The 18,739-nt window shown below is 44.0% G+C and overlaps 1 protein-coding gene across 1 annotated transcript in view; it reads left to right on the top strand.

Moving 5' to 3' along the window:
* The window catches only part of SDE2 (SDE2 telomere maintenance homolog), a 153,304-nt gene that overhangs the window by 45,654 nt on the left and 88,911 nt on the right, over positions 1-18,739 (top strand). The gene's annotated exons all lie outside the window — the stretch shown is intronic.

The following is an 18,739-nucleotide window of genomic DNA, read 5'->3' on the forward strand; positions in this document are numbered from 1 at the left end:
AATTAAGCGTCGCCACTGAGTGTAACTTCTGTGTCAGGTGTTTGATGCTTCTCATCTTTAGCAGAAAGTGTTGTCTCTTAAAGACTACTAAACAATGTTTGAAATGACTTCCATGATGATGCAGTGGAAGCAGCCAACGTGGCGAACATACACCTTTTACAAGCTTTTCTGTGTCTGCCTTAGATTCTCATGCATGATGTTTCTACCACCGCCCGCCTCAAGAATTTTGAGTGGTCCTGCTGGGATTTTGTGCCACAAGTTTGTGCTTCCTGAATATTCTGTTACTGGCCGCTTTCTCTCTCTGCAGGCCATGTGCCTAGCTTCTCCTCAGTATCAGTATTGATTCTCGAGTTGAGCTCTCAGGATCTGCCATGTAGAATAGGTAGGATAGGTAGGTCTCTTGAAAATACTAAAAAAATAAATCGGATGTTGAGATGCCCAGAAGTTATTACGGCTATTATAGATGTAAATCCTGTAGTAGCCCAGATATTTATAATTGACATTTATAATGGAGAATCAGTGCAGCTAGTTTGAGGTATTCAGCATTTCCAGCTCTCCATGGGAAGGAGTTGAATCATAGTAACAGTGACTGTGAAGTACAGTATGAAGAGCCTAGCATTCATGTAAGGCGCAACAGATAAAAACATTTTAAATTAACAACATTTAAAATTCCCCAAAAGCTGCCTCCACACACTGTGGTCAACTTATGGTGGCCCAAAAGAAGATCTCTTACTGTATTGCAGAGGATAGTTCATTGATGCACCCATAATTCCCCATGTGATTACATCCAACATATAGAACTACTCGGACAGCGGAGAAGAGATCCCCTTGCACAACATTTTATTTTTATTTGATTTATCTGTGGTATTTGGTAGCATGGACGTAGCCAGATGGGCCACAGAGCACATTACAGATAACAACCCGTCCAAAACACAGATGTAAAGGGAAGAAGCTATAAAGGAAGGGCTGATAACAAGGAAGTTAAAGTCTGAAAGAATGTGTTTTCAAATTCTGTCAGACTAAAAAAAAGGCCAGGATTTAGCCTGATGATGTCCGAAACAGAGGTAAAAAAATATCAGGGGAAGAGAAATCTCGCTCTCACGAACATTAATGCCTCCATATTCTATCCTGGATGGCCATTTTATTTTTATTTTTTCTTCTTAAAGGTATCTCGCCCACTAAGACTGTTAGTGGCATGCTTCATCACTGAGTCCAGATGAAGTGAGTATATAGACAGGGCTCTACTTGAACATCAAGGGAACACTTACAGGGTGCAGGGATGTAAGAATACAATTACCTAGGTTTTACCCCAATTATAAGATGACATTTTATTAAGGGGTCAAGATTAAAACCTGGTTCTATGCTCTTTGAGAGAATTAGTTCCTCCACCATTCTGCAAACCTAAATGTTTCTCCAAAAACAACTACCTATGGGTTGTAAATGAATTCTTTAGGACTGACCTTAGATCCCTGATGTTTTTTTTTTATTTTATTTTATTTTTTACAGTTAGCTATGATTATTATTATTTTTTGTAAAACTTTCTATTAACTTTTCTCGTTCAGTTACATCAGGGCTCCTAGGCCCTCCACAGTCAAAACAAACATCAATTGACATAGCAGTATTAGGAATTGGTATCATTACAAGATGTGCCTCGGGAACAGGCATTGAGAAAGGCAGTACAATACAAACAGGGCACATTTTTCACTTTTTCCCTGTTCAGGAAGTGATGCCTTCTCTCTTTCAATGTCCATGGGTACCCCACATTAAATATTAAGTGTCCATGGGTTCCCTTGCTACATATATGGGCTTTTCCAAACCCATGCAGAAATCCATACTGAGGGGGTGTGTGCCTCCTTCCATGCCTTTGCTATATCCCTCTTGGCCAGCACCAATCCTAACCACAAGAGTGTTTTTTGATATTGTGTGCCTCCCAGCCAGTCTGTGATGTGCAGAAAGATCAATTTAGGCTACCGTGGAATTTTCCAGCCCAAAACCATTTTCATCTGTCCCAGAACACTCTGCAAGAAACTGCTGAGAGCAGAGCAGTACCAAAACATGTGAATTAAATTTCCTAGTGTATCGCCACAGCGTAAACAAGTGCTGGTGGCCAGAAAACTCATGCAGTGAAGGTGCGCCCTGGTATAAAAAGTGAGATGTAGCAATTTAAACTGAATGTGCCTGAACTGTGAATCTATGGCTGTCTCTTTGGGTGCCTCGAGTGCCTCCCTCCAATCGTCATCATCCAGGCCCCCCCCAGATTTCCCAGGCCTTACGTACCATCTCCATGGGGTCCGGTACATTCCTGAGGAGCATTTTATATGTCTGAGATAGCTTATGTTATTTAATATGTGTCAATAGGAGCTTGGCCTTTAGGGACGAGAACTCTGGCGCCCCCCGGGAGTGCTAGAAGCGCTGGTGTCAGGGCATGCCGAAATTGTAGATATTTAAAAAACTGCGTATGATGTAATGCAAAGACCCGCTGTAAGTCTTGAAAGGATTTCAATATGCCATTATCCAGTATGTCATCAAGGGTCGAAATCCCCACCAGGTTGTGAAACCCTGCAGGGCCCCGACCTACTGGAGGTAAGTACCCTGCCATAATGGTGTTTTTCAGTTCCATCTATTTTTCGAGCCTGTAGCCTTTTTTGCTTTTTCCCATGCCTCCAGCACCACCCGAGTCGCTGGAGGGTGGGAAGCCATTCGGTCTAGGTGCATTCCCAGGGTTTAGCTAAGCCAAGGCTGCCCTTAACTCCTCGACCGAAATATCCGCCTCCAAGAAGGCTCTGTTTTCCGCTTAAGAGGCTTGGGACCAGCAGATCCTGCATAAACTGGGGGAGATCCAGTCACTGGCCCTCCCGGTCTGCCTGATAGAGGTCCCTATAATAATTGGTGAATGCCTGTGCCATAGGCCCTTGACCCATATGGTATGGCAGCCAGTCCCACCCTAGGCGTGCACAGCCAGTGTAAGGTTTTACTAGCTTTTTCGCCCCATTGGTAGATTCTGCTGCGGGTGGCCTACCAAGCTTCCTGTGCTTCTTGTGTCCGTTCCTATGTCAACAGTGCCTGCGTATGTGCTAGATCATGCAGGCGGTGATCTTGCAGTGGGGAGGTAAGGTGGCCCTCCAGGTTCAGAATGAGCCCCTCTAGGTCCTGTATCTTCTGTCTACTCTTCTCTCTGTGACCTTTCACATAGTTGATGATCTGGCCCCTCAAGCAGGCTTTCTGGGCCCCCATACCACGTCCCGTGAGGTCACCGATCCCTGATTTTCTATAAAATATTGCTTGCTACTTTGCCAGCACAGGTCTCTGAAGTCATTCTGCTGAAGGTACAACCTATCCATCCAGCCCGCATTCACCGGCACCTCACTCAGGCCAAGCACATCTCTATCGGAGAGTGGTCCGATAGTCCTCTCGCCTCTGCCACCCTTGGCGGGCCTAAGAAAATAATCCAACCTAAAAAAGGTTCGATGGGCCCCTGAATAGACGTTATAGCCTCTCTTGGTTGGATGTTGCACCCTCCATGCATCTACAAGATTCAGGTTACGTAGAAAGGTTGCTAACTGTGTGGACCTGCTCCCTCCCGTCCCAGCTCAGGATTGGTCCATATGGAAATTGCACACCCCATTCAAGTCTCCTCCCAGCATCCATGGGGCCTACGGTAGATCCTTAAGTAGCCCTCCCTACTGAGCCAGAAACCTCACGGTGAGCGGAGGTGGGGTGTATACGCTTATAATTGATATGGACTGGCCTTGAAGAGTTCCGGTAACAGCCACATAGCGACCCATGTCATCTATCCAGTTGCGTGTAACCACCAGTGAAGTATGCTTTCTAATCAGTATTGCTGTGCCCCTGGAGCCCCTGTGGTATCCTGCATGGTAAAGCCTGCAAGTAACCCTTGCGGACCAAGAAAGGACAGTTTCTGTCCATTAAATGCATTGCTTGAAGAAGCAAAATGTAGGACTCCGTTCTCAAAGCTGAGCGGAGGACCGCTCCCCTTTTGATTTTGTCTAGAATTCCATTCAAATTCCAAGACAGTATTTTAAGTGTGTCTACCCTCAAGGTGGTTGGGTCAGTGCTCCCATCAATATGATGTCTACTGTTGTGAAATATACCTGAACCCTGTGCATGCCATTCTGTGGTGTATACTACACTATCAGTGTGAAGCCTTCTCCTCATGAACTTACAAAAAGGAGGCAAACTCTCTCCCCTTCCCCCTGCCCCAGCTCCCACCCCATACTTCCCAAACTAGAAATACCTGTTGTGTTGTCACGGGACCTAGCCAACTGGGCTAAACTGCACTCCCTGCACCAACTTCCCAATGTAAGTGAACCCCACCCCAACAAGAAAACGGTCATCTACGTTTTGTTCCCCACCTCCCCCCCCCTGCATTCCCCTAAACATGCATACATAGTCTCTGGTTACCATCCACCAAATGGCCAGTCTTTCTGCCGCGCAGTCAGCTACGACCACTGCGTCAGGTTCATGTCATCAGCCGAGGTCCCCGGGCTCCCCGGAGAGGTAGCCTTTCTTTCTCCGGCAGCCCCATGGTCTAGCGAACGGGTGCGCTGACCCCTTCTCCGCGTTCGCTGTCTGTGCTGTGTGCCATTCCTGTCCTGACGTCCTAGGGCCTTCACCTTGTAGAGTGGACTGAGAGGACTGTGTCTTATGTGGTCGTTCCTCAATCCAGTGCCAGACTGCCTCCAGTGTGTCGAAGAACAGGGATAATTAGATCATTTTAAGTCTTGCCAGAAATAAAAGCATATATTTAAGCCCCATCGCTCTCAGCTTAGCTTTGGCCTCTAAAAATGATCGTCGCTGCTACTGTACTTTCAAAGTATAGTCTGGAAAAATCATGACTCTGCTAGACTGGCAAGTCCGGGGCTCCACTCGTCTCGCTGCCCTAAGGATCGCATCCCTGTCTGCGTAGTTGAGCAGCTGCACTATGGACAGCCTTGACGGGGCACCCACCGGGGGCTTAGCCGTCAGTGCCACGTGGATGTGCCCCAAAATAAAGCACGTAGAGACTTTGTCCCTGGGGACCCAGCTCATCAGCCAATCCCACATGAATTTAGTAGGGGTAGTGCCTTCTGCACCTTAGGGGATTCCCACCACCTGTAGGTTGTTCCTTCAGGATCTGCCTTCTGCATCTTCTGCCTTGGCCTCTAGTTGATTCACCAGCCGTTGCAGGTGCGCCAAACGTTCCCCTTGCAATTTAACTGTATCCTCCGTCTCCAATAGGTGCTCCTCCATATGTGTATCCCTATGCGTGGTGTTATGGCAGTCCTGTCTGACGAGAGCCAGATCCACCTTTAGTTCCTCCATTTTTCCTTTCATAGTGACCTTCAAATCTCCAATGGTATCCAGGATAGTCGCTGTCTGGGTGGCACTCTCTAGCTCATGGATTCTGTCTGCTGCTCCTGCATCGCTCCTGGAGATATTCTGTGTGGCATTTAAAAAAAAAAAAATTTTTAAGGAAAAATAAAATAAAAATTGTTGTGCTGGTGTGCCCGCAGCTTGGTCACGCACCATTGTGGCTGCACATGTGATGTTGGGACCCCTCGCAGGGCACTGCACCGTCTAATCCGTCTGCCTCTCTGCTTTCCAAGGGGTCTTTGCTGCCCCCGGCTGCACCTCTCCGGGGTGCTACCACCCCAACAGGTCTCCTGGCTTTGAGCGGCACACCAGCACTAAACTCTAGGTAGTGAATAGTGATGATCCCGTGCTGTCTCCTACCCTTCCATAGAGCCAAGTGTTGCCCAAGGAGATCTTTCCCTCGCCGTTCTATGACCTGTTCTCCACCCTTTACTCTTGGCAGCCAGGAAGTTCCTGCAGAGGATCTTAATGGCCCTGGGTGCCCTGCCTGTGCCACGGGTCCCGCCGGTACCATCTCCGTGATAGTGATCCTCTGTCCTCTGCACTCCTTGGATCGTGGTCCCAGGGCCCTGTAAAGCACCCAGAAGCAAAGGGACAGGTCCCCAGGGAATAGACCGAGGCCCCAACGCAGCAACTCACTTGGACACTGCCCCCACTGCTCCAGATGTCACATCCGCAGGCCCACACCGTGGGACCGCGCTCCTCCATTCGGCTGCTGGGCCACGCTCAGCCAGCGAGATCCTGCCCGCAAGCACTGCGACGCGGCAGGCTTCGCCACCGTGCCTCTGCTCCTGATCTGCTGGGAGCACGGGCAGAAGACTCCTGCACCACGGCCAAGTCATCTGGGCGGCGGGGGTTGTATATTAGTGCATATTTAGGCGGATATGTGATTGGATGATGAGGGATGAGGGTATGTAAGGTGCAGAGCTGGCTGTGGCCTTCTTGGTCGGTGTCAAGCCATGCCCCCCAGTTTGCTATGATTTAATGACTCCAATACACCACTTGTGTGTGGTAGAAGAGAATGACTTCTAGGTCTGGAATAGAGACTTGCAGGGTAATAAAAACCATCCCCATTCTGTGTGCAGTCCCCATGAAAAGCCTCCCATGGGAAGAAGAAAAGAAGCAGAAGGACTACCAGAGAGTCCAGTGGCATTGGGGGAGGAGGAGTCACAAAGAAAATCACGATGGATTACTATCTAGGAAGTGAAGTGAGGTAATTGGGGAGATACCTGCATTCTCACTGTTCCGATGCCTTTTGGTCCCAAGTACACCCGTTTTGGACTAACCTTCCACAAGAGTTGATTGTTAGTTTAAAATATCTGAAAACTCATTGATGGTTTCTTTAGGAAGTAACAGCTGACCTCTTTCAAGATACCACATCATCCAGCAACTAGGAAGCAGAGGAGTTTGGTCCCATTTTGTTACTAGTGCATCTATGCACATTCACAGTCGACGAAGAAGGATTGTTTTTTTTTTTTAATTAGAACTGTTTAACCAGCATTGTCACACTGATCCACTAGGGCTCGCCACTATTCATGTTCAAGTTGTTCATACAGGGAGTGCAGAATTATTAGGCAAGTTGTATTTTTGAGGATTCATTTTATTATTGAACAACAACCATGTTCTCAATGAACCCAAAAAACTCATTAATATCAAAGCTGAATATTTTTGGAAGTAGTTTTTAGTTTGTTTTTAGTTTTAGCTATGTTAGGGGGATATCTGTGTGTGCAGGTGACTATTACTGTGCATAATTATTAGGCAACTTACCAAAAAAAAAATATATACCCATTTCAATTATTTATTATTACCAGTGAAACCAATATAACATCTCAACATTCACAAATATACATTTCTGACATTCAAAAACAAAACAAAAACAAATCAGTGACCAATATAGCCACCTTTCTTTGCAAGGACACTCAAAAGCCTGCCATCCATGGATTCTGTCAGTGTTTTGATCTGTTCACCATCAACAATGCGTGCAGCAGCAACCACAGCCTCCCAGACACTGTTCAGAGAAGTGTACTGTTTTCCCTCCTTGTAAATCTCACATTTGATGATGGACCACAGGTTCTCAATGGGGTTCAGATCAGGTGAACAAGGAGGCCATGTCATTAGATTTCCTTCTTTTATACCCTTTCTTGCCAGCCACGCTGTGGAGTACTTGGACGCGTGTGATGGAGCATTGCCCTGCATGAAAATCATGTTTTTCTTGAAGGATGCGGACTTCTTCCTGTACCACTGCTTGAAGAAGGTGTCTTCCAGGAACTGGCAGTAGGACTGGGAGTTGAGCTTGACTCCATCCTCAACCCGAAAAAGGTCCCACAAGCTCATCTTTGATGATACCAGCCCAAACCAGTACTCCACCTCCACCTTGCTGGCGTCTGAGTCGGACTGGAGCTCTCTGCCCTTTACCAATCCAGCCACGGGCCCATCCATCTGGCCCATCAAGACTCACTCTCATTTCATCAGTCCATAAAACCTTAGAAAAATCAGTCTTGAGATATTTCTTGACCCAGTCTTGACGTTTCAGCTTGTGTGTCTTGTTCAGTGGTGGTCGTCTTTCAGCCTTTCTTACCTTGGCCATGTCTCTGAGTATTGCACACCTTCTGCTTTTGGGCACTCCAGTGATGTTGCAGCTCTGAAATATGGCCAAACTGGTGGCAAGTGGCATCGTGGCAGCTGCACGCTTGACTTTTCTCAGTTCATGGGCAGTTATTTTGCGCCTTGGTTTTTCCACACGCTTCTTGCGACCCTGTTGACTATTTTGAATGAAACGCTTGATTGTTCGATGATCACGCTTCAGAAGCTTTGCAATTTTAAGAGTGCTGCATCCCTCTGCAAGATATCTCACTATTTTTGACTTTTCTGAGCCTGTCAAGTCCTTCTTTTGACCCATTTTGCCAAAGGAAAGGAAGTTGCCTAATAATTATGCACACCTGATATAGGGTGTTGATGTCATTAGACCACACCCCTTCTCATTACAGAGATGCACATCACCTAATATGCTTAATTGGTAGTAGGCTTTCGAGCCTATACAGCTTGGAGTAAGACAACATGCATAAAGAGGATGATGTGGTCAAAATACTCATTTGCCTAATAATTCTGCACTCCCTGTATTCTCATTATTAGGCTTTGCTTATTCCTCAAACTTAGGTTGGTGTTGTTATCCAGATCTCATAGTGCAGGGATGTAGAAGATGCAACCTCAAAGCCTTCAAAAGGAAGGACATCATCAAATATAAAGGAGAAATGTCAAAAATTAAAGACCAGAAAATAGTAGAGTTGATTCCAGATAGAGACTTTATTATTATAATGAACACAAGCACACTGGAAGTAGCGGACCCAAAAGATCACATGGTAAACAAAGTAAAGGATGTCAAGGAAGTACAAAATTTGGCTAGGTGCAGTTACTTGAGATTAGAGAGTGCAAATCCAAGAGTCTACAGCAAAGGATTACCTCTTTGAGTTGTAGTAAAATAGACATTGGCCATGTATTTATGTTGCAATAAAGACCTTTAAAAACACCTCAAAACACTGACCTCCCTTTACCAGTTTCCACCCATGAATCGTAAAAAACCCTTACATCCATTTACCGCTTCTATCCCTGAACCCTAAACACTGCTTACCTCTCTTTACTTCTACTTGCGTCTGAGCCCTAAAAACCCATACCCTCCTTTACCTCTCCTGCCCCGGAACACTGAAAACCCCTTAACTCCCTTTGCCTGTCCCTGAACCCAAAAAACATGTTACCTTGTTTTACCTGTACTCACCCCAACACCCTAAAAACCTTACCTCGCTTTACCATTACCCATCCCTGTACCCTAAAAAAACATTACTTCCCTTTACCACTGCCCACCCCATAATCCTTAAAACCCTTACCTTTCTTTACCTGCCTTACCCTTCCCACCCTGAAAACTCTCATCTCTCCCTAAACTCTTAAATCACCCCCTTTAAAAAAAAAAGACAATGACCCTAATAATTGACTTTTGATTAAAAATATATATATATATATACATTAAAAAAAATCAAATTTTTTAAAAATCCTTTTGCTTAAAAAGATTTCACAAACTACATCTACCAGAAGCCATTTCAACAGTAGTAACAATGAGAGAAATATTTTGGTTAAATGTGAATTTTTTTGTTGATAATTGCAAAAGGGTTTCGGTGTTTCATTTTAATTTATATATATTTTTGAGATGCTAATGAGCAATTGTTGATTTTGTTTTAGTTTTGTGTTTTTTTTTGTAAAGCTCGGTTTGTTTATTTAAAGCGCCAAATTAGTGCATAGGAAACACCTGTGAACAAGGTCCGGTGTGACCGAAACGCGTCAGGGGATTCCTGGTTTGTTTTTGCCGTGATTTCACTAATGGAATAAAAAGATGAACTTTTATAGGCACAACAACGGAGTGCGTTTTTTTTCTTTCGTAATAGAAAGAGAATTCTTTTCCTTTAACGGTTGTCCTGCCTTAAACCAGCACCACCGAAGAGAAAACAAGTGCGCCGTAACACGCTATTCAGGACAATTTCCCTTCTTATATATATATACGTATATATGCTTAAAATACAATACCTATATGGTACTCACCTGCATGATAACGTCCTGTAGGGTAAAGACTGTAGCATGCAATACTACACTATACTACATTTCTGTTACTGATGCACTAAAGTCAAGAACAGCCAATGTGTATTTAATAAATGTGACTTTATACATTTTTATTCTATGGAATCTGTTCACTTGGAAAGTGAGAGTTTAGACCTGTTGCTCAGTAGGTACTGCGACTATTATAGTTTGCTCTTTTACTGGGTAGGACCTAATCAGTCAGGGATTTACTAACCATGTGTTTATAGTTGTTGGGAACTGATTGGTTAGAAAATGTCTCTCCTGAAATGCATCTCTGCATCAAAGGACAAAATAACATTTTACTTTTATATAACACCAGTCATCTGGCTAGTGCACATGGAACTGAAGGTGCATTCTAACAGGCTCATTCCAGCCGGAGCACCGGGCAGGCGTTCCAGTGTCATCTTCACTTTTTACACTATTTGAAAAAAACAGCAGACCACAGGTTTATGGCTGTGTTGACAAAATAAGTTTGTCTCCATATATGTTAACATGTTAAAGACCCTGAGACTTTCCTTCTGGGTCTTGATACAGCCTTGATTTGATGGCAGTATCCTTGCTTCTTTATCATTGTTATCTAAGGATTTTTGTATATTAATGCACTTTATTTGGATTGAACAAGTACTCCCTTTCAGTTCCTAGCTCACCAAAGATAGCTTGAGCTGGGTCAAAGTTTACTCTATGAGATGGTAGTAGATTTGGAGCTTTGATGCTGTATGACACATTTAACTTGCACAATAAAGATCACTTTGTAGCCAGTTCTATAATTTATAAAAAAAAGTATCTATTTGCAGTAGGAGATGTTAGGGCAACAGACCTATGGACATCATAAAAAACTAAAAGGTATTAGGACCTTCTGAGTCTGAAATGTGACCCAACCTGTTTTATTACTTGTTGGACTCCAAGGTCAATATTATCTTTTAGGGAGGGTTTACAAAGATTTATTTTCTAGATCCTATAGGTCTTGTCTGCTTTACTATGTGTTTTGGTTCACAATTGCTGATGGTGACTCTGCTGAACAGGGAGGGGAATAGTAGCAGTATGATTGCCCTATGTACTAGTTACCACCATCTGGGTGATCCAGATGAGATAGCTTAGTGGAGTTGAGGTAGAATTTCAGTAACAACATTCAATTTAGAAATTTGTTAAGCAAAACTGGAGAAAGTCTTTAGTCTGTGGGTCTTGTGTACCAGAGCCCCCACATAATAAGGGGCTACCAGACAGAGTTCATGTACTGGCTACTCTTCCAGTGGTCACAGTTCAGGATGCCAATGATAATGGTAAAAATAGTACATTAGAATGTTCATGAACTTCATTAGCTTGTATCTCCAAAATGGCCAGTAATGGTTAAGATTTTCCGGACTTTATGGGGACATATGCACCTAGTGGAAGCTACACAGAGCATGAAGCTTGGTTTATAGAGGGTTGGATGGGGGGGCAAATTCGAATCTTCTAACCAGGCAAACCTAAGCATATGTCTCATAGCCTGATGGTTCAGATGGGTCTCATGTCGGCATTTAATGGAAAAAATAGCTAAATAGTATTTGGTTCAAGGGGGAAATAATGTTTCTCTGGAATCCTGAAACAAGAGGCACAAAGTCTGAAGGGGTTTCAACAGCTTGTCCATGTACACCTAAATAAGGCATTGAAGTCCTCGGGCCACACTAATGTGCTGAAAATGTACAGGACTGCAGATTGAAGGGACTGTGCCACCAGCAACCATATTCCTACACTGTTTGTGGTTCATTTTTTACCCTGCAGTGACAAGATTATGCTTTGCTTCTTTTAGATCAGGTCAGCTGGGCTGCAGATCTTTGTGGCTTTTGAGCAGGCTTGCTGCTTGAGTCTATCCTCAGCACAGTTCTCAAACAGCTGAGCTGTATGTTTCTGTACTATCAGAGCGGCTTCCCTTCATTCGGGACAGTCCAGCTTCTCATCTTCTAAGCTTCAGCTTCTTTTTCTGGTCATAGATCTAGTCATTTCTCTAAGAAAACAGCAACTGAGTGTTGTGTTTCAGGCATAATGAATCAAAGCTGGAACTGCAGAGATTACTCTCGTAGTCTAAACAATGAACTGGCTCTGTAGGTCCAGTATTTAAGCTACTGTTTTAAGGATACAAAGTGCATGAAACCTCTCTTGCTTTACTGCATTTCGAAGCTACTGGGCGAAATCAAGCCAGCTAAGCCAGAAATATCGAAAAAGGGCTGACTGTCACTGCTAACCACAGTGTAGAGGCTTTGGGTTTACATCTAGATAACAAACTAGCCCATTTATTATTTTGAGTACTTTTGGATAAAACATTTCTTTCCCTACGAGGTGGAAGAGAACTTTCCGATTTAAATATAACTAAATACCTCAGGTGCACAACGTATGAAATATGGTGCAGATATAACGAAGGAAGCGATTAGGCTGGTGGTTGATACAGACATTCTAGACTGCACCTGTGCAAGGTGGGGTGGGGGGGTCTCATTGAGGCTGTGTATGCACATGTATAACCACAAGTATATAAGGAACTGGGAGGACAGTGTAATATGCACATGACTAAGTGTTAGCCTGAAAACTGTCACAAGAGAGGGACAATAGGCACTGAAGTCCAGTTAAAACCTCAGCAAGGTATGAATGGGCCATGACCAATAGTGCAAAAGGTGAAGGTGGGGTTAGTAAGTCCTCCTTGAGTTTAGATTTGAAGAATTGCCATAAAGGATGAGTTTTTCTTATGTGCTTCTTAGATTTCTGGTTTTGATGGATACGTAAAGCTTTCATGCCAATTAAGGGACAGTTGACATTTTTGACCCTGTGTGTGAGGCACACTGTTTTGCAGTGGAACATACTCATCTGTTAAGCATTTGAGGAAGTTTAGGGCTGCTGAATTTCCTTTTTCATCTAATCGTCCTAGCATCTGAGTGTAGAATGGTTTTGAGTGGGACAAGGTGGTTGGCAGGATATCTGGGTGTAGGTCTAGTAGGGCATTGCCACATTTAATATGCTTATACAGAATGTTTAGTAATCTCTATCAAGGAACAGTAGCAGCTTTGGAAGATTTATGTGATGTGAAGTTTAAGTCTGAGAAATCTATTTATTGTAAGGCTCAGAAACGTGGCTGGATGTACAGGGCCTGCTGTGATATTTAGTGCTTGTAATTTAGCAATCCTTTCACAAGGGATGGGATTAGAGCTGTAGGGGGGGATAGTATATGGAATTTTGTCCTTTTGAGGATTTTGTTTTACGTTTCATCCATGAGTAGATATCAGGGTTGTCTGTCTTGAGGGACAGCATTATTTTGTATACATAATATTAATAAATTACATTGTTCACCCTTCCTGGTCTGAGTCGATCATTTTCCTCCGTAGATTCAAGGAACCCATATCTCCTGTCCAGTGGGATCCACTTGGCTTCTGCAAGAGGCAGTCACCGGACACTTTTCCACACATCTGTTATAGACCTTATCCGTAATTCCTGCCCTATTGTTTATTAATGCTGCATACAGTAATCACCGTCCTATATGCATCAAATTCCAAAAGTTGGTGCATGATAACGTGCTCAGGTAGGGCTTCAGAGAAAGTGTTCCATATTCCTCGAAGCATGTGTGCCTTCTTGGCATATTGCAGAAACTGCCCAGTTCCTATGCCAGACAAACCCTAGCTCTGTGCAAAAGGCAGAAATCTACCATTCATATTTAAATCTCCCACCCTGTTGCAACCACCCTCATGCCTGTTCCAGAGGTACATGTTTCGCTGTATAATCTGAAATGGTTGAAGCGTCCTAATGCCACACTATACCACATCTCAGCCATCTGTCGGACTATGTATGACATTCTTGTAGCACTTCATTTAGCTTGGTTAGTCTTTAATCCTGATATCTTCCCAAACTCTTCCAGTTTTACTAGCATATATTGTACCGGAGGGCACTGGGTCCTTTATATGTAGTGAGGTGTCCTCTATATAGGAGGACACAGTATGTACTTGAGTGCCCACGGGGATTAACCAATATGCCCACATCTCCTGTGGCCAATGGCTCCACAGCAAGCGCAAAGACCAGAGGGGAAATCTGGAATCCCTGCCTGGTTCTCCTGTTTATGTCACAAGCATCTGAGATCACGCCTCTTTTCCATTCCCTAGCCATTGGGGCAGTGTAAAGCAGTTTCACCCAGCAAATAAAATTAAGACCAAATCCCATAAGTTTCAACACCACCCAGATGTATAGCCAGCTCACCTTATCAAACTCTCTCTCCAAATCTAGAGCTGCCAGTGCACAGTCATTCTCTGAGTCAACGAGAGCTGTTGTTTATTGTATATCGTGTTCCTAACTGGGATAAACTCAATCTGGTCTTCATCTATGAGGGAGCTAATGACACTACTTAGCCGATTAGCCAGGGCCTTACTAAGCACTTTAATGTCTGTATTTTTCATAGATCTAGGCCATTGTGGACACCTGTGTGTTTGATCCTTGCCCTCTATTGCACCAGGCAATCATGATTTCCTTCATTGCAGGTGGGAGTCAACCCACCTCTTTGCCCTCCTCAAGGTTAAGTCTGCTGGAATGCCACCCAAGCCTGGGGTTTTCTCCCTTGTTGTCCCCTCTAATGCTTCTCTCAGTTCCTGTAAACGTACTAGAGCCTCCAGATTCTCTGAGTCACTGTGCGTCTCAAGTCTTGTCCCACCCACATACGCTCTTATGTCATGATCGTCTGTCTCCGTAGGGCACATGTAAATCCCTTCGAGGAATTTTTTGCAAATGTCTTTTATACCCTCCTGTGTAGTCACTTCTGTCCCATATTTGAGTGGGGCTTCCCAAGTTTCAACAGCCTGCCTGACTTATCCCCTTGTCTAAATATTATGTGCCTGTGCCATATATACATGCATGTATTTATTTATTTACCGGAACCCATGTGTATTCTATCTTTCTCTTGGGTTCTAACTGTGCCTGTGTGCAGTCAGGGACCCCTCCACTACCCTAGCCTCCATGTCTGCCAGTGTGGTTTCTGTGTCTACTAAAGCCTTCTTTAACTGACCTCTCAACCTAAGGATTTGTGACATACACTCTCCTCTAAGGGCTACGTTATAGGCCTCCCTCTAAGTGGCTCTGCTGTTTGAGGAGTGCTGATTGGCCTGAAAGAAGCTTTTGGTGAAGTCCTGCATGTGGGATAAGAAGGCAGCATCTGTTAAGACCTCCATAGGTATTTTGGACCAGAGTGGTCATCATTTAATGGTAAAATTCGGTGGAGAGTTGCTTGATAAATCTCTATTCAGGTATGTTGCATATTCAAACAGACCCCACTCTGTGTCAGGCACTGAAGAATGAAATGAGTACTTCATTTCTGTGGGATACTGCTGCCTCCAGATATTCAACAGGTCAGATTCCACAATTATTGTCAGTGCCACCTCCATTCTCTGCATTGACTCCGGGCAAGGTACATTTTTCCAGCTTCCAGGTCTCCACACAGTAATGGTCAGTTGCCCATATAAATCTGGCTTCTATACTTGAGGAGGGAAGCCTCATGACAGTGAGAGCAAACTGTGAATCATCCATATTAGAGGAATGCACGTTGACTAGGTATGCCTTCACCCCATCTAGGATCCTAGAGACAGTCAAGTACCACCCATGTGGCTCTCTCAATTCCTCCTGTTTCTTAAATGGAACCCTTGGTGCAACCCATGTCAGGAGTCCCCTAGAGAAGTTAGAATAACTTGCTGCATAAACGTGGCCTTCCCATTGCTTCCCTGATTAAGCAACCTCTGTCCCTAACAAATGTGTTTTTTGGAGCATAGCTACTTGGACACCATGTCTTTTCATATGAGATTAGACTCCATATCATTTGAGGGAAGGCATTAGGGCCCTGTACAATCCTTTTGATACACAATCTGTTTATAGCTGCCATAAGAATATCAAGTCAGCGCATTGTACACAGTTGACCAATATCTGCCCATCTACACTTCTCAGCTCGCTAGTGTGGTGTGCGTTTCACTACCCAGACAGTCTATCTAGGTATCTTGAAAACTTCTAACTCCCCAACATCCCTCACTTTGGATAGGCGCAATACCTACAACTCAGCATCTGCCCAGATGTGGCCCGAGACCCCACATACTACTAGGGGACCGACACAATATCCTACCTCACCCCTCAAAACAGTGCCCACTATTGTGCCACCCCCACCCAACTATGGTATATGTATTACAGGCAGAGTTCAGTCAGTCAGTTGCTCCTCCCTGTCAGGGGGAACTCCACGACCAAACTGAATCCATCAGCGTTCCTACCATCAACTATAAGGTCTAAAGTCTACACCCTCTCTCCTTGGTCGCCTGACCTATTGGGCTCATACAGCCTTCACAGATCATGCATTTTCCTTTACATCAAAACCAATTGAACCCCAAAGGCTCACATCATAAACATTTGTAATCTTCTACCCTTGGTCATAAGTTTAGCCAATACCTGCCCTCGCTGCCACAATTGTGTCCGTCACAACCCCAGCTGAGAGCTCCGGCAACTCTACCGGGGTAATAGCGTCCCCTTAGTGGACTCCGCATCTAGTCTCATAGTCCGATCCTCCTTGTCCACTATCCTGGGTGTCCAGCCTTCTCTGATCCATTGGCCTTTGGATCATACTCTTCTTCTACCCGCACCCCCTCCTTAACACACACACAGAACCCCTCTCCCCCACCACCACACTGAGGTCCAGCTTGGTCCAGGATCTTTTTTCACGAGTGATGATTCTGGGCTGGGCTTTTTTTTTTTTATTTAAAGAACTTTGTGTTGTAATAACTTATCTATATTAGATATTGTTTTGTGATTTCTCAAAGCCCTCCCTAGTTTTATTCCTACCCCCCTTTCCTAGCCCCACCTGTTGGAATGTTCCTGTTGCCCTCCATTTGAAGATGCAGGCAACCTTTTGCAACAGTTGGTCGCAGCTGCTTTGTGAGGTGGTGCTGGGTACTGATTAAAGAAAAACTACATATTATTCATTGTTATCTTATAGAGCTTTTAACGACGATGGGGTATGAACCCATGCATGCAAAGCACAATGGATTTAGTTTTGTTTTTGTGACACTGGAGTATACAGTAACAGCAATGCATTCTTGGGCTACAGTTATGGTCATACATCATCTTTTAGGGCCTTATTCGATAAATCAGTGTATGGCAGTCACACAGGTTCCCTGCACCCAACCAGATAAAGCATTCCCTTCACCAGGATGCATCCATATGTCACTTGAACATCTGTGTAGCTTCTCTTGCATTCAAGATGAATCGCTGTTACACTCTTGACAACTGTTTCATTTTTGGAGTACCAACCTTTGATCAACTGAGATTGGTAGACCGCTAATATAGGTTTAAAAAAAATATATATATTGTACTTAAAAAAAAAAAAGCAGCCACCACTTTCCGATTTGCCCATTTTGATCCAGACTAAGGTGGTTAATTTTTTATAGCATGTATGTTCCAGATTTTTGTGCATTTAACAGAGGGATGACTGTTTATGTGAAATCCTTGGTATGTGAAAGAGTTTCACACCAGTATATCTCTACAGGGATAGATTAATTCCATATCTGACGTTTTCCTTGGTGTCCACACTCCCTCCATTATTGAACATTGGTCCCGAGCTTAGCTTTTATTCTGATTGGTTTTAAGTACCATCATGAAATGTATAACCTTTTGTTCCAAACAGACAATGTAGCTTCTCTCATCCATGCCTTTACCGCATTGTCCTCTGGCACCAGTACTGCCTCCCAGGCCTTTATGTACTTATACGTGCATAGCTCGTTTTCGTTTGCCAGCACTTGACAGACATTAGGCATACACCTCTTGGGTGGCCCTTTTTTTAAATTACATTTTCTACAGGTGTCAAGAACCCGGTTCCCCCAGCACAGTTAGTCTTTGGTCCAGTGAAGTAGTTATTTCAGTCTGTACATATTTGTAATCTGCAAGGGGTACTCACAGCCTTCCCTAGTTTTAATCTCTCCTTTCGCATATATGTCCCCCCATATATATATTGTTTTTCCATTTCCATGCTTAATAAACCAACCATTCCACCTGGTGGAAAGTCTGAATTAATCATTATCTATCGTCGGCTGTGATGGATGTATAATGACTTGAAAGGTTTGCCATGTCCTCTAATTTTCTCAGATGTTTTGCAGTGTTGCTGTTCTAAAGTCGCCACCCTTGCAAAATGTCCGGCTTGTGAGTTGCTCCTTTAAGGATATTTTGAAGAGATAGATCTTAGTTTCTGATTGTCAAGGGTTTTGCAAAGTCTTGAATAAGCGCTGTAATATGTTTGCTACGTTCTTACATCAAAAATTGGACCTAGTCTGGATGGTAATTTCAGTGCCATGGCTTACTTTTCGCAGGTCTACAATATTTGCTGGTTTCCTGCAGAATCCTTATTTTTGTCATATTGATTTGTGGCGGCTAGTTTTTAATAGAAGGTGGCAATTTTCAGCTGGGAGCAATTCAGGACCTGTGTGTGGCCCCTGGGGAGGAATTAGATATTGGCTGTAGCGCCACCCTTCTCAACTAGTCCAACGGTAATCTGCAAATTTCTCAGGTCTCTGAAAGCCCTTGCAGTATTAGAGATCCAGGGGTTTGCTTTAGTTTCCCAATTACTGGCTCTGGCACAGTTAGTGAGCTGTCCATGCCAGTAACTGGTGATCAGCTGCACAACTTAACTCACAGTACCGCTGCTCAAGCCTAAACTTGTGGCTTATTACCAGGATTGATGCTCATGTTAAATTATTTGGATGTCTTGGGTCAA

The sequence above is a fragment of the Pleurodeles waltl genome, chromosome 5 (genome assembly GCF_031143425.1).
Source record: "Pleurodeles waltl isolate 20211129_DDA chromosome 5, aPleWal1.hap1.20221129, whole genome shotgun sequence".
In the NCBI taxonomy this organism is placed as follows: Eukaryota; Metazoa; Chordata; class Amphibia; order Caudata; family Salamandridae; genus Pleurodeles; species Pleurodeles waltl.